General features: G+C 47.8%; 1 long non-coding RNA gene across 1 annotated transcript in view; it reads right to left on the minus strand.

The window, feature by feature from the left end:
- Nucleotides 1-2,090: 2,090 nt before the first annotated feature.
- The window catches only part of LOC105864232 (uncharacterized), a 53,345-nt gene continuing 42,827 nt past the window's right edge, over nucleotides 2,091-12,608 (minus strand). Inside the window, exons 2-4 of the long non-coding RNA XR_001150897.3 lie at nucleotides 11,558-11,727; nucleotides 11,112-11,238; nucleotides 2,091-2,651 (exon numbers count right to left, since the gene is read on the minus strand). This is a non-coding gene — a long non-coding RNA (uncharacterized LOC105864232). The remainder of the gene's footprint in view (nucleotides 2,652-11,111; nucleotides 11,239-11,557; nucleotides 11,728-12,608) is intronic.

The raw sequence follows: 12,608 nt of genomic DNA on the forward strand, positions 1-12,608 counted from the left end.
ATGCAGTTTAGACCTAAGATGAAGGCTATCATCATCACTGCCACTCAGAAATATGTTCTGAGTGTTGTATTTTTGAAGTGGAGTGACATCCTGTGGGCAGCAGGCTGCTCGTCTACGGCTATTGTTTGAAATATGTTTACTGACCGCCATTCTGTTCATTATATCAAATTATCAACTTGTTAAGTAACTTTTATGATAATAAAGAGAATATAATGGTAACAGGAACAACAATTCAGTGAACTTTGATGAAAGGATGATAATCGCAATGATCAGACAAAGCAGTAATTTTCTCACCTACAAAATTACTTAAGAGGCTGTCTGTGAAAGCAAGCTGAGCTCTGCCGCTGACTCCAGCAACGTGGTCTTTGTGTAAAAGCCTCAGGAACCTTCCTTTCCAACCCTTGATGCTTCAGCTCTGTTATAAGGACTTCGTTAGCATTAATAGCAGTTTTCAGAACTAGAGAAACAATGTGTAGAGTAGATCTGAACACTATGCAGATAAGCAGAAAGTAGCCATCACACAACGATGTACAGGAATCAGTTTCTTGAGCTATCTCTATCCTAGAACGTGTCAAACAGCGCAGCCAGTGTGCCCTGAAACTTGATGGGTTTTCTGCCCTCACAAGAAATACATCTTGAGGAAAAGAACAAAGAGCCTACCAGCAACGGACCAATGTGCAAACTACATAACTGGCTTAGAATTATGGGAACTTTAGAAACATCTGTTTTCCCATACAAGTTGTCTAACTTGCAAAAGCATTTATAATTTGCTTACTGCCATATTAAAATCTAGATAAGGTTCCTCATTTACGAGAAGACTTTGTTGCTTTCTTATCTGCTTTTGAGACATCTTGTAATAAGAGGGTTTTTTTTCTTTTGGGTCTGTAGTGCTTTTTCAATCAATGTAGCTGACACCAGATAATTTCAACACAAGGGACATATCATACTGGCCTTGTATGAACATTGACCTAATTTAGTTAATCTTAGATTGTTTATCCAGAGTATCTTGTCTGTGAATATTTGAAAGTATATAACCATTGTAGTCTTTAGGGAGAAAAAGAAAAACAGAAAGCAAGCAATGGCTTTATGAGAGGCAAGAGCATGGGAGGCCATGCATGCATATGGAAAATAAACCAAAGAGAAGTGAGCTGAGAACTTTGCTGGCAGGGCCAGTGTCCACCTTGTCCCTGGGCTTCTCTTTTCTGCACCTGTTTATAATTTTTCCTTCTTTTTTTCCTAGATGATTCTGAACAAGTAGGAGAGCAGAGCCACGTCTGTTAGTGGCTAAATTCTTGCTGTTCACCTCTTAGTTGCCTAAGTGAATTTAGCAGAACAAACATGAGTCGTTGCAAAAATAAACCACTTTGTCATACTAATAAGCATAGCCACAGTCAGATTATTTGAGTCTCTAATGGGATCTTGATGGCTCTTTAACAAGGTATATGCTAAATTTTTAGTTATTTCTTTGGCAAATTTTTAAAAATAGGTAATTTGATTAAAGAATAAAACATTTTTATTCAATGTTCCTTACTAATTGAACAAAAGGCCCCAATTTTTTATTATTTAAATTTTTTTATTGATAAGGTATTACTCTGTTGTCTAGGCTGGAGTGCAATGGCACCATCATAGCTCACTGTAGCCTCCAACTCCTGGGCTCAAGCAATCCTCCCACCTCAGCCTCGTGGACTACAGAGCTCACCTAATTCCTTTTTTAATTATTAATTTTTGTAGAGACTGGGTCTCACTATATTGCTCACTGTGGTCTTGAACCCCTGGCCTCAAGCGATCCTCCCACCTTGGCCTCCCAAAGTGCTGGGATTGCAGGTGTGTACCACCATGTCCAGCTCCAGAAGCTTCGAATAACAAGTGACATTATCCTAAGAGTTAATAACAAAATTAAAACCATTTCAATTAGTTTACCTATAAAATCTTTTCCTTTCTTGGTATTTTATTAACATAACATTTTGTTTTTCCCTTAGTTTAATTTAACCAAAAATAAGTAAATGTATGTACTAATAATGAACAACAGGACAGTTTCTTTTATGATAAAACAATTTTTTAATTTTATTCAAAATTATCCATGAGACATTTCCAATTTATTAAGAAAGTAGACTTAATGTCACATTTTTGCCGATTCATTTCTTACTAACTATACAACCCTCAAAACAAATATATCAAAATGTAATGTGTGTATATCAAGCCTACATGCATGCAGAAGTTTTATGTTGTAGTTATACTGAATGTATCAAAAATAACACTCTTGGAGAACTCTCTTCTCACTCACTGTCATCAACAGGCAAAATATAATCTCTAATTTTTATAACATCACTTCTAGAAATCAGTGTCTAAAATGTTATGTAAAATATTTTAAATACTTCATTTAAAATAAAAAGTTTGCAAATGTGTTATCTTGTAACCGCCATGACCAAAGTATGACTCACAGATTTTTGAAGCTACAAGTCAATCATAGGAATAAAAAATCTAGAAGGAATTCCATTCTCAATTATTTAAACACATTTTCACCAGGTGTAAATTGTTGCTCAAGTTTTGTGTTTTGTTTGTTTTGTTTTGGGTTGCAGTGATGGTAGGTGGTGGTGATGGTGATACATCTGCGTGGAAAAATTAAAGCAGGAAAGTACCAAAACGCTGACCTGAAATTTGAAAATAACAGGAAAGAGGTTGCTTTAGAACAGTGTAGACATTATACAATAACCTGTAGTAATTTACATCTCATCATTATCCAACATTTGCAACAAGATTCTTCAAAAGTTACTGGAGAGTTCATGTAAGATTGCTGGCTGAGATCACAATATAGTAATTAGATGGAATTAGAGTTAAAATGGAAAGAAAATGAATCAAGCAATGAAATACAGTGTGTAGTGCCACCCCTCCCCATGCATTCTCAGAAAAAAGCAGCTTTCGTAACATGCTACGTTGCAAAAGCACGGTAAACTTCCTGCTGTATCAGAGGCTCCGCCTTTTCCTCCATTTTTGTGTTTTTTTCCCATTTTCTGAAGAATCAGTGAAGAAGCCTAAAGCTGCCCGGCAGACATATAATGCGAGCCACAAATAGGTGCTGCCTGGGTCATTTCAAATTTCCCAATAGCTGCATGTTTAAAAAGCAAAAAGAAGCAGAGGAAATTAATTTCAATAATATATTTTATTTAACCTAATGTATCCAAAATATAATCTTTTCAACCTGTAATCAATATTTTAAAATGAGTAATGAGGTATTTTCATGTTTTTTGAATACTACATCTTTAAGATCCTTTGTCTTTTACACTCAGCACATGCCAATTCAGAATGGCCACACTCTACGTGCCCACTGGCCACTGGCAGTGAGCAGCTGCAGCAGTGGACAACATAAGTCCAAGTAGCAGTCAAGGGCAGCCAAAGAAAAGGCACCAAGAGAGGGCGTGAGCCCGGAAGCGCGGGGAACCGAGTATGGTCCAGTCTACTCCAGCATCCTCAGGCAGGAACCCAACTCCAAGAGCTCAAAAGAAAAGGAGCAATTAAAGTTGAGAACTAAAAATGTTCTTGTCCTCCCTTTCTTGCTGTAGATGTTTGATTTTTATAAAGATTCATCATTCAGCGCTGCGTGTTTACCCAAGTGAGTGTTCTCCCAGCTGTGAGATGTCACCTTCCATGGGGACTGAGGCCACTTGTCACTGTGGAGACCAAGGGGACTGCAGTGTGTGTGTGTGTGCACATGTGTGGCTGGAGTGAATGTGTGTGACTAAGTTGTGTCTGCGTGACCCACGCGTGAGAGTGAACGTGTGTGACCCTGCAGTGTGTCAAAGTGAGGCTGAACCCGCGCATGTACGTGGCGCGCGCGTGCGCGAATGCAGCAGAATCCCCGCCACACTCTGGAGCGGCCTTTCGGGCCTTTTCCACCGGGAGGCCAGGTGGGTCCCAGGATGTTCCCAGCCACTGAGCCATGGGCGCCCTTAGGGCGAAGGTGACCTGCGCTCCCTCAGCAGGCACATCCGGCGCGTCCACCCCCAGCCGGACGCGGTCCAGCCTGGCCAAGGCCCCTCTCCAGCACGGCCCGCGCCCTCCTCCCATGGCGCCGGCTCAGAGGCAGCCCGGGCATCAGGCGTCCTGGCTTCCAGCCTGTCCCGGCCCCGCATGTGGCCTGGCCACGTGAGACCTGAGCGAGAGCCACCGCGCCGCGTCTCAGCTGACACTGCGCAGCCTCGAGGCCGCGTCACACGACTTTGGTGAGAAAAAGAGCGTTCTCGTCCTGCTCCCCGGAGGAGTCCGGCGTCGGAGGGTCCTCCCTCCCGCAGCTGCTCCATGGCGTCGCCATCGCAGCCTCCAGCGTCGCCGGCCCAACCCCAGGACACACACCCTATGGGGCCTCTTCTCCCTTTGTTTCCCTGTTCTCGTGTTCACGCAAACAGGATTTGGTTGCACGCCAACTCCATACCCGGCCCCCTCGGTTGGTCCAGAAGCCGGAAGGCAGCAGCGGCCTCGGGGCGCAGGGGCGAGCCGTGGTCCCGCCCGGCTCGCTCTGGGTCCCGGTTGTCCTGCTGGCTGTCTCCAGGTGACTCCCTTTCCTGGGAGTTCTTCCAGCCCAGGGCGAGGAGGGAGGGGGCATCCTGTGAAGCAGAGCAGCACGTCAGCAGAGGCCGGTGGGCCGGAGGGAGCTCGCCGGGCCTCCGAGACCCTCGCGCTCGCCGGTCCCAGCGCCCGCAGCCGCGGTCGGCCGCCCGCACTCGCCCCAGCGCCCGCCGGGCTCGCGTCCGAGCTCTGCGCCCCGCCCCGCCCCGCCAGGCGCATCCTTCCCGCCCCGGGAGTTCTCAGGGAACGAGGCCGCTGGGGGAGATGCGCCGGGCAGCGGAGGAGGCTATGGAGGGAGAGGGAATGAAAGCAGTTACATACATGACAGAGACGAAAGTTCTAGAGCTGTTTGTAAGAGTGCTGCAGAGTAGCGCTGCCTGGCCATACTACTTGTTTGCTCCAGGGAGCACAAACCCTCTGCTGTGTATTGTTTTGAGCTCAGCCTGAAGCAAATGGTTTCAGAAACTATCACTGGTGCTATAATTAAAACAGAAGATGATGTCTGTTAAATTCACTCTGCTTGATACCTTGGCTTCTTTCAATGAATCAAACTTGCAATATTAAAGCAACACTTTAGAGAAAACTAGGATATCTGGAAATCTCAGGGTCGTTTGAGTCAGACATCTGAGCTCAGAACCCCAAGAAAGGTTTTCAAAGTTCGGGAACCCACCAGAAAGAGGAAACTATGGATCAGCAGAGGCTGTCACTTGCAAAAAAAACTCCCTCCTCCCCACTGCCCCTCCTCTTCCTACCCCCTACCAACAGAAAGGGACCTGGACTTTGGAACTTGTCATGAGGAAAAGAAACCTTCCCTGAGAAGGCTGCTAATGAATTCGGATTGTATAGTTTTCAAAATCTGATGTTTTGCAATGATGACATTAGTGTGGCAACTGAGGGTCCGAGGCGACAAGTCTGCGCAGCTGCTCCGCACTTTGAAATGCCCCAGACAATGGGCGCAGTGTTCCCGGCGCTTGGCCTCTCCAGCCATTTGCATAGACTGTTCCGCCTGATTGACCGGCGAGTCTGTCGCGGGGATCAGCATTGTTCACGCATCACTTCAAGATGGCCGGGGCGACAAGATTCAGGTGAGAGATGAAGTGGGATGATTCCCGAACGCCACAAGAAAAAACAACGCTGGGAAGCTTAGCAAGAACTTGGGTTTGATGTTTTCGCGGTGGGACTGGCTTGTTTGCTCTTGAAGACGTCGCCTGCTGTTGGAGGGGAAAATTAAAGACAAGGATTTTAAACAGGAATTTGCAAAGCCTCGTTTGGGGAGTGATTTGGGGTCGTCTTTTATCCAAAACTCCAATAATTTTATGGCATTTTATTTCATTGTAATCTTTCACTCGTCAAAGTTTAAAAGTTACGCTGCCAAAGGGGGAGCAAATAGTTTCATTCTCTGTGGCCAAAACCTATTACCAGTTGAGTCTGAATTTGTTATTTTCCAGAAAGACCATTTTGAAAACTTGGCGGCTGTGGTCCTTGGGTGGCGACTCCGAGCTGTGGCAGTACATGGAGTCAGGGTGGTTTACGTCCACGTTGCCAGCCAAAAGCAGTACTTGGTTTCAGAAGTCGTTTCACACTTATTACAGCAACGAAGTCACACACGCAGAGCACCTCCACCACCACCAAAATAATTTTCGCTTGACGCTGATGTTTTGACTTCAGCTCAGAAAGACAAGTCTCTGTAATACAAGTTCGTCTTCCCCAGAGGGTTGACGCGCCATCTGCCACCATTTCCACCCCTAGCACTGAGCTCCGCATCACTGCGGAACTGGGGTTGGTGTCCGCGTCCAAAATTTCCCGGGGATTTCAGTCTTGAGAGGTGTAAATATTCTCAATAACTCGCAGAGACCAGGCCTTGAAGGAGGCTCTGGGGGAGGGACCTAAGTGGGAACGAGTGCAGCTAGAGGAACCCAGAGGGTTGGAGGGAGGGGGGGCGCTCAGGACATTGTCTCTCCCAAGCCAAAAATGTTTGATTCCTTCTCGGACAGCTCTTCCACTGCGGCCACTCAGAGGACGCACCGCGACACCCGGAGGGCCTACCCAGGTGGGGCTGGGCCAGGGCTGCCCAGTCCCCCAACCCTTTCTTCCCCTACCCTCCTCCTACCCGCTCCGTCTCCAGCGCCCCAGCAAAAAGCCAGTCCTGGGGAAGGCACCCAGCAGCCCTCGCCCGGGGACACAACACCTGGGCACGGCATGTCGGGGACGGAAGCAACACTTGCCCGCAATGTCCCCGCGAGGGCCCGGGAGGTGTCTCCAGGTCCCCACCCGCGTTCGCTGAGAATCGCAGCGAGGCTCATCTCGGGAATATAACTATTAATCCAGCCGCAGGTTTCCAGATAAGTGATTGTGATGGAGATTGTTGGCTTGAAAATAGACAATTATCCGCTGTTAGCTTTACATAAAGATCGCATTAACTCAAATTAGTTATCAGACAAAAGAGCGTCGGCGCGCGCGCCCTGCCCGCCTGCGCCCTGCCCGCGGGGACCCAGGGCGCACCCGGCCCATTGCTCTGCGGGCAGGGCCGAGGCCTTGGTGGGCGCGCAGCCTTGACGGGGCGCGGGGCGAGGGGACCGCGCACTGGGGATCCGGGCGCCGGCCCCCGCAGGGACTCCAGGTGGCGCTCGGCAGGACGCAGCTCGGGGGCTCTGGCCGGAGCACAGCAGCAGCCTCTAGGGCGCCCGAGCTCCAGCTCCTCCCCCAGCGCTCCCTCCACTGCGCTCTGGCCACCCCTCCCTCCCACTTCCAAGTCCCCGTCCCGCAGGCTGTCCTCTCCCGCGCGCTTCTCCAGAGCTGTCCTAGTCCCCCCGCCGCCCGCAGGCCCTGCTTGTCTGTCCTCGAGGGCGGGCGGAAGACACCGAGAATCACTCCAGGAAAGGACGGGCCCTCCCCTGCCGCGGAACCAGCCTCGCTGCGAAATCGTCCTAGGTTACGCCAGGCGCGCTTCGACCCACCGTTCCGGGACCCACCGCCCCCACTCCCCGCGCGCGGTCACTGTCCCTCCCCCTACACTGAGTGAGGGTCCTGTCCCCTAGACCCTGCTGCCACGCGGGGACGAAGACGAATGGGAAGGGCGGGTTACGGGAAGGAGCACAAAGCGACCGTTGGAGCTGAGTGTCGGTGGCCGGGGTCACCGGGAGACAAGCCGGGCCAGAGCTACAGCGGGCACAGGGCCGTGCGGCCTGGACGCCGGACGAACAAAAGTTACTCTCCGTCCGGACGCGGCGTGGCGTCCTGCCATGCTCTTTCTCCGTGTTCCTGTTAGTTTTGACACCGGCCTGTCCGAGCAGGGATTTCATTGACGTTGTCGTTGCAAAGCACGGCCCAGCTCCCAGAGCCCCAGCCGGGCGCAGGGCCCAGCGGGGTCCCTGCTGCCGCCCCGAGCTGGCGGCGGTGCTCCCACCGGGCCGGCCTCCTCGGCCCCAGGGTCCCCAGGTCCCGCTGAATGGGGGATAATGACCCCCGGTTCCCAAGGCAGGCTTTCTGCTGCCTGGTGAGCCTTGGATTTGTGTGGTCCAAGCCTTTCCCAGCTTGTCCCATTCTGTCACCGGGATAAGGGGCTCCCTCGGCTCGTTTGCACCTGCGTCGCTTTTGGCTCCTTCAGGAATGCGCTGAAGCTTGTAATCAGCTTTGTGAAGCCATTGAGTGCACGGCTGAGTGAAACTTCCAAAGCTCGAGGAGAACCGGCCTCTGAATAGCAGCCAGCATGGGGCTGCTCTCCAAGCTGCGGCTGCCAAATTCCAGCAGAGCCCCTCACAATCGCTCGCGCGGGCTCCGCTGCTTTCCCCACACTGAGAAAAGTGAGAAAAGAAAAGCGAAAATACCAGTCACCGAGGTTAGCCGTTTGTTCCCAGATTAATGGCAAACGGCTCCCTCCTCCCCCACCAACATAGACAGCTCACGACTCAGGCTACCGGCCAGGGGAGGGGAGAACAGTTATTAATAACTCCTCATTTGATTTCGCACTCTCTGTCCCCTGCCCCAGGGCGGGTCTTCGTGCCGGCCCCCAGGCTCCCCACTTTTAGTTGCTGAGCTGCGCTCCAAGCCCAGTCTGCTTTGGGCCTGTGGCCTGGGGAGGCCTTGGCAGTCTTGGCTGTGCTCCTAGCTTGAATGGAGGAGTGAGATGAAGCCAAACCCAAGAGATCCCAAAACTAGTCTTGCAAAGCCTCCAAAATATTCTTCCAGGAAACAAAACCACAAACCAGTCCTAAGCCTTCACCGACTCCCTTCCCCACATCCAGTCAACAGGGCTGCTGTCCTCCCACCCCTAGAACAGGAACAGCTGGATTTCAAGGGCTTAGAAGACAGCAAACTGCAGGGAAGGAAGAACTTCTCTGACCACTGAGAGGTGTGTGTGTTTGCTCTTCCCAGATGACCTCAGCATTTGGAGCTGCAACTGCCACCCTATGGCACATGTTCATGACTGGTTCAGGAAAACAGGCGTTCTTCAAGGTGTTATTTCTTACCAAGAGTCTCTAACCATTCAAACAAGCGCCTCCCAGGGCTGCCTCCCAGGCCCTTGGATCCTTCCCTCCCAATTAAGGTACACAACGGTTCTGGGCTGGCTTTCTTTCCAGAAAGGCAATCCTGGGCAGCCAGTAGCAGACCAATCAGCTTGCAAAAGGCCAGCCCGTACTCACCCAGGGCAAGGCATGCCTGCACCCAGCAACTGGCAGCTCGCCCAGGGCAGGGCTCCTTCGTGTTGTTAAGCCCTGTGGTCCTAGAACAGTGCCTGGTAGTGTGTATGTAAAAGACACACTCAAAACATGTTTACTGAATGAAGCAGTGCCATTTTGTCTCTGAACTCAAAGCCTGGAAGCCGGTCCTTTGAAAAGGAAATATGGAATCCTTCCTTGGATTACTCGCGGTCACAGTCTTCGGTTGTGACTAACAGGCATTTCTTGGAGGAGAGACGGTGAAGGCAACATTCTACTCTATATGTAAAAACTCTTTACACTTGCTGTGCATTTCTTTATCCAATTAATTCTTTCCACCATCAATTACATGTCTTTCCTTTTCTACAAGCTCAAATGTATCATTTTGACATTTGATCTTGATTTCCATTCCTTCCAGTAAACACAAGTTCAGTCCTACAGGGTTTTCCTTCTGCTGCAGTGCCTTGCTTTTGTAGGGGCACCATAATGTGTGACTGCTGCTCTGTGCTATAAATAGTCCCCTGGTGGATCGAAAGGCGTAATGGGCCTCTTTAAATACCTAACTTATTATAAAGCCCTGGAGAGAATGACATTAACAGGCAGACAGGAAAGAGAAGAGAGCTCCCCCTGTAGATGCCCTATTCGAGTTCTTGTTTACACTCTTTGTAAGACTTGGAGTGGGCAAGACTTAGAAGTTTAGACACAGTAAGGAGAGTAAGCTGGGGGGCCTTGGATGTGAAAGAGCCTGTTTGAGCAAGGAGGAGATGGTACTTCAAGAGGTCAAGTGATTTGCCCAGAAGTACTCAGGGGTGTCATGACTGTTATCGGTAATAAGAAGTAAGGAAATCAGTTAGTGCTTTGTCCTGTTTTTAAACACATTGGATAGTCCTGTTTAAGATCAACGCAATCCTTCAGTTCTGAATCCCCAAAGGTGGCACAAGAGAATTGGCACTCAAAGAAGAGTTAAATATCTCTCTATGCCAAGGCTTTGTGCATCCATTTGTAGATGCTTAAATGCTTTAAACATTCCAAATTCATACCACCCATTTTGACATTTAAAGTTTACTTTTTACTGTAAAGTTTGACATGTTGTTTTCAGTAATGTTTCTCCTTCCAACCATTCTCAGTAACAAGTCAGGAGGATATGCAGTAATTCAGAAATTAGTGAAATTTTATTCCTGGTGGGGGTGTTGGATTAAGAGGCTGGGAGAGTGTGAAGCAAGTCAACGTGTAATTGCATGATAAGGCTCTCACGAGGAATTTATTGGCCAAGTTGCTATTTCTATTCCTTCCTAATCTCGTTTAGCACATTCATTCTCTGCAATCTGTCTCCATAATCTTCTGTAGCAGAATGGCAGCCAATAGAAGCATGCATGTTTGGAGAGAAGAGAAAATATGCAGAAGCGTGATAAACTGATGCTAATTATCCATATTTAGGACACCAAGTGCAGAAGATCAAGGTTTACAAATAACAAACCAGAGCCAATGATGATGGCTTCCTCGTGTGGAATATATTGGAGGAGACCAGATAAGGGTTTCATGGGCAGGAGAGATTTATTGGTCAAAGGGTTCACCTTCCACTTTTCCACTTTTATATAGCAGTAAATTATTTAGGCTAAATTCACCAGAACATTACTCTTTCATTTGGCGCTGTGCCATGACTTGCTCTTTCTTTGTGTCCTTTCAATGCAAATCCTTGTAGTTTAACATCAGTTGATAAGAAACAAATAATTGAAGTAATAGGTAATTCCCTTTAAATTGTGCATATAGGATGGTCCCAGGAAGAATGAGATGAGGTACAGAGAACAGTGCCTGGACAGAAAGAGAAGCAATCTCAACCTCAGCCCTTCAGTGACACAACTGGGAGGGGAAAAGAATTTAGACACTCACCGCACACGTGCGTGTGTCTCTGCATGCCCCGCGGCGGGCAGGCTGGCGGTGAGTAGTAGGTGTGCAGCTGTCCCAGCAGAGGCCCAGCGTGGCTGTTTTTCCTGTCTGGAATCCTGACCATTTAAAACTAAAACAACAAAACAAAAACCTAAATATATTCTTTCTCTTCCCTTCACTCTCCCATACCACCTCTGACTGAATTAATATTTAGAATCGGCTCCCAATCCTCTCTAAGACTTATGGCTCTGACAAAAGACCTAGAAAGAATCCAGACTAGAAACACCCCGTGGCATGGTTGAGGGGTCAGTGATAGAGATTTTTCTGCATTACAATGATTGCCTTGTAAAGTTTCCAGAGGGCAAGCACGAAGTAGCACCGTATTTTGCTGTGAACTTCATGCTTATTTCAAAATGTGTAACATTAACTAAACATTCAGTGGTACTAACCTTGATTTGGGGGGAGGAGGGATACTTATTTTCAGCTTTGGCACCAACTGGGAAACTTGATTCATCCTCTGAGAATCTTCTAGAGTTTTCATTTGTAGCTTTTTCAGTTGATGGTGGGCAAAGCAACAGAAATTCTCCATTGAATACACACTCGAGCATGTGTAGACCACCTATTATAAAGACAAAAAAAGAGTTATGTGGAAATTTGAGTGTTTAATTCATAATTCCTACATAAAGAAGTATTAGGGAGGAGCACTGATCTTTGACACATGATTTTTCTTCACCTTAGACCAGCAGTCCCCAACATTTTTGGCACCAGGGACTGGTTTCATGGAAGAAAATTTTTTCATGGACCCAAGCCCAGAATGGGGAGGGGTGGTTTGGGAATGATTCAAGTGCATTACATTTATTGTGCACTTTATTTTTATTATTATTACATTGTAATGTATAATGAAATATTATACAACTCACCATAATACAGAATCAGTGGGAGCCCTGAGCTTGTTTTCCTGCAACTAGACGGTCCCATCTGGGGGTGATGGGAGACAGTGACTGATCCGACAGGAGGCGGAGCTCAGGCAGTTTTGCGAGAGATGGGAAGTGGCTGTAAATACAGATGAAGATTCACTCTTGCCCGATCACCTTTTGCTGTGCCAGGTTCCTAACAGGCCACTGACCAGTACTAGTCCTCAGCCCAGAGGTTGGGGACTGCAGGCTTAGACCATCTGGACAAGAAATCATTTGCATGCTTTCACACACATACACTTTTTCTCTCTATTTCAACAAGCTTAAGATGCCATTCATTAAAAAATGCATCTTTACATGCTGCTGTGAAAGAAAAAACTGTCAATTATAATTGTAAGTTGTCACTGATGGTAATAGTGCATTTCTATTCCAAAGGTGATAAAAATGTTTAAAATGTGTACCTTAGGACCAAAAAAGTATAGCATGTATAGTTGAGTTAGTCAAATAATGAGTTTATAACATTTTGTTCAAACTGTTTTCAAAATTACCCATTGTTCTGTAGAAATAAACTTTGTTGTAAATTAAT

This window comes from Microcebus murinus, chromosome 13 (assembly GCF_040939455.1).
Source record: "Microcebus murinus isolate Inina chromosome 13, M.murinus_Inina_mat1.0, whole genome shotgun sequence".
Classification (NCBI taxonomy): domain Eukaryota; kingdom Metazoa; phylum Chordata; class Mammalia; order Primates; family Cheirogaleidae; genus Microcebus; species Microcebus murinus.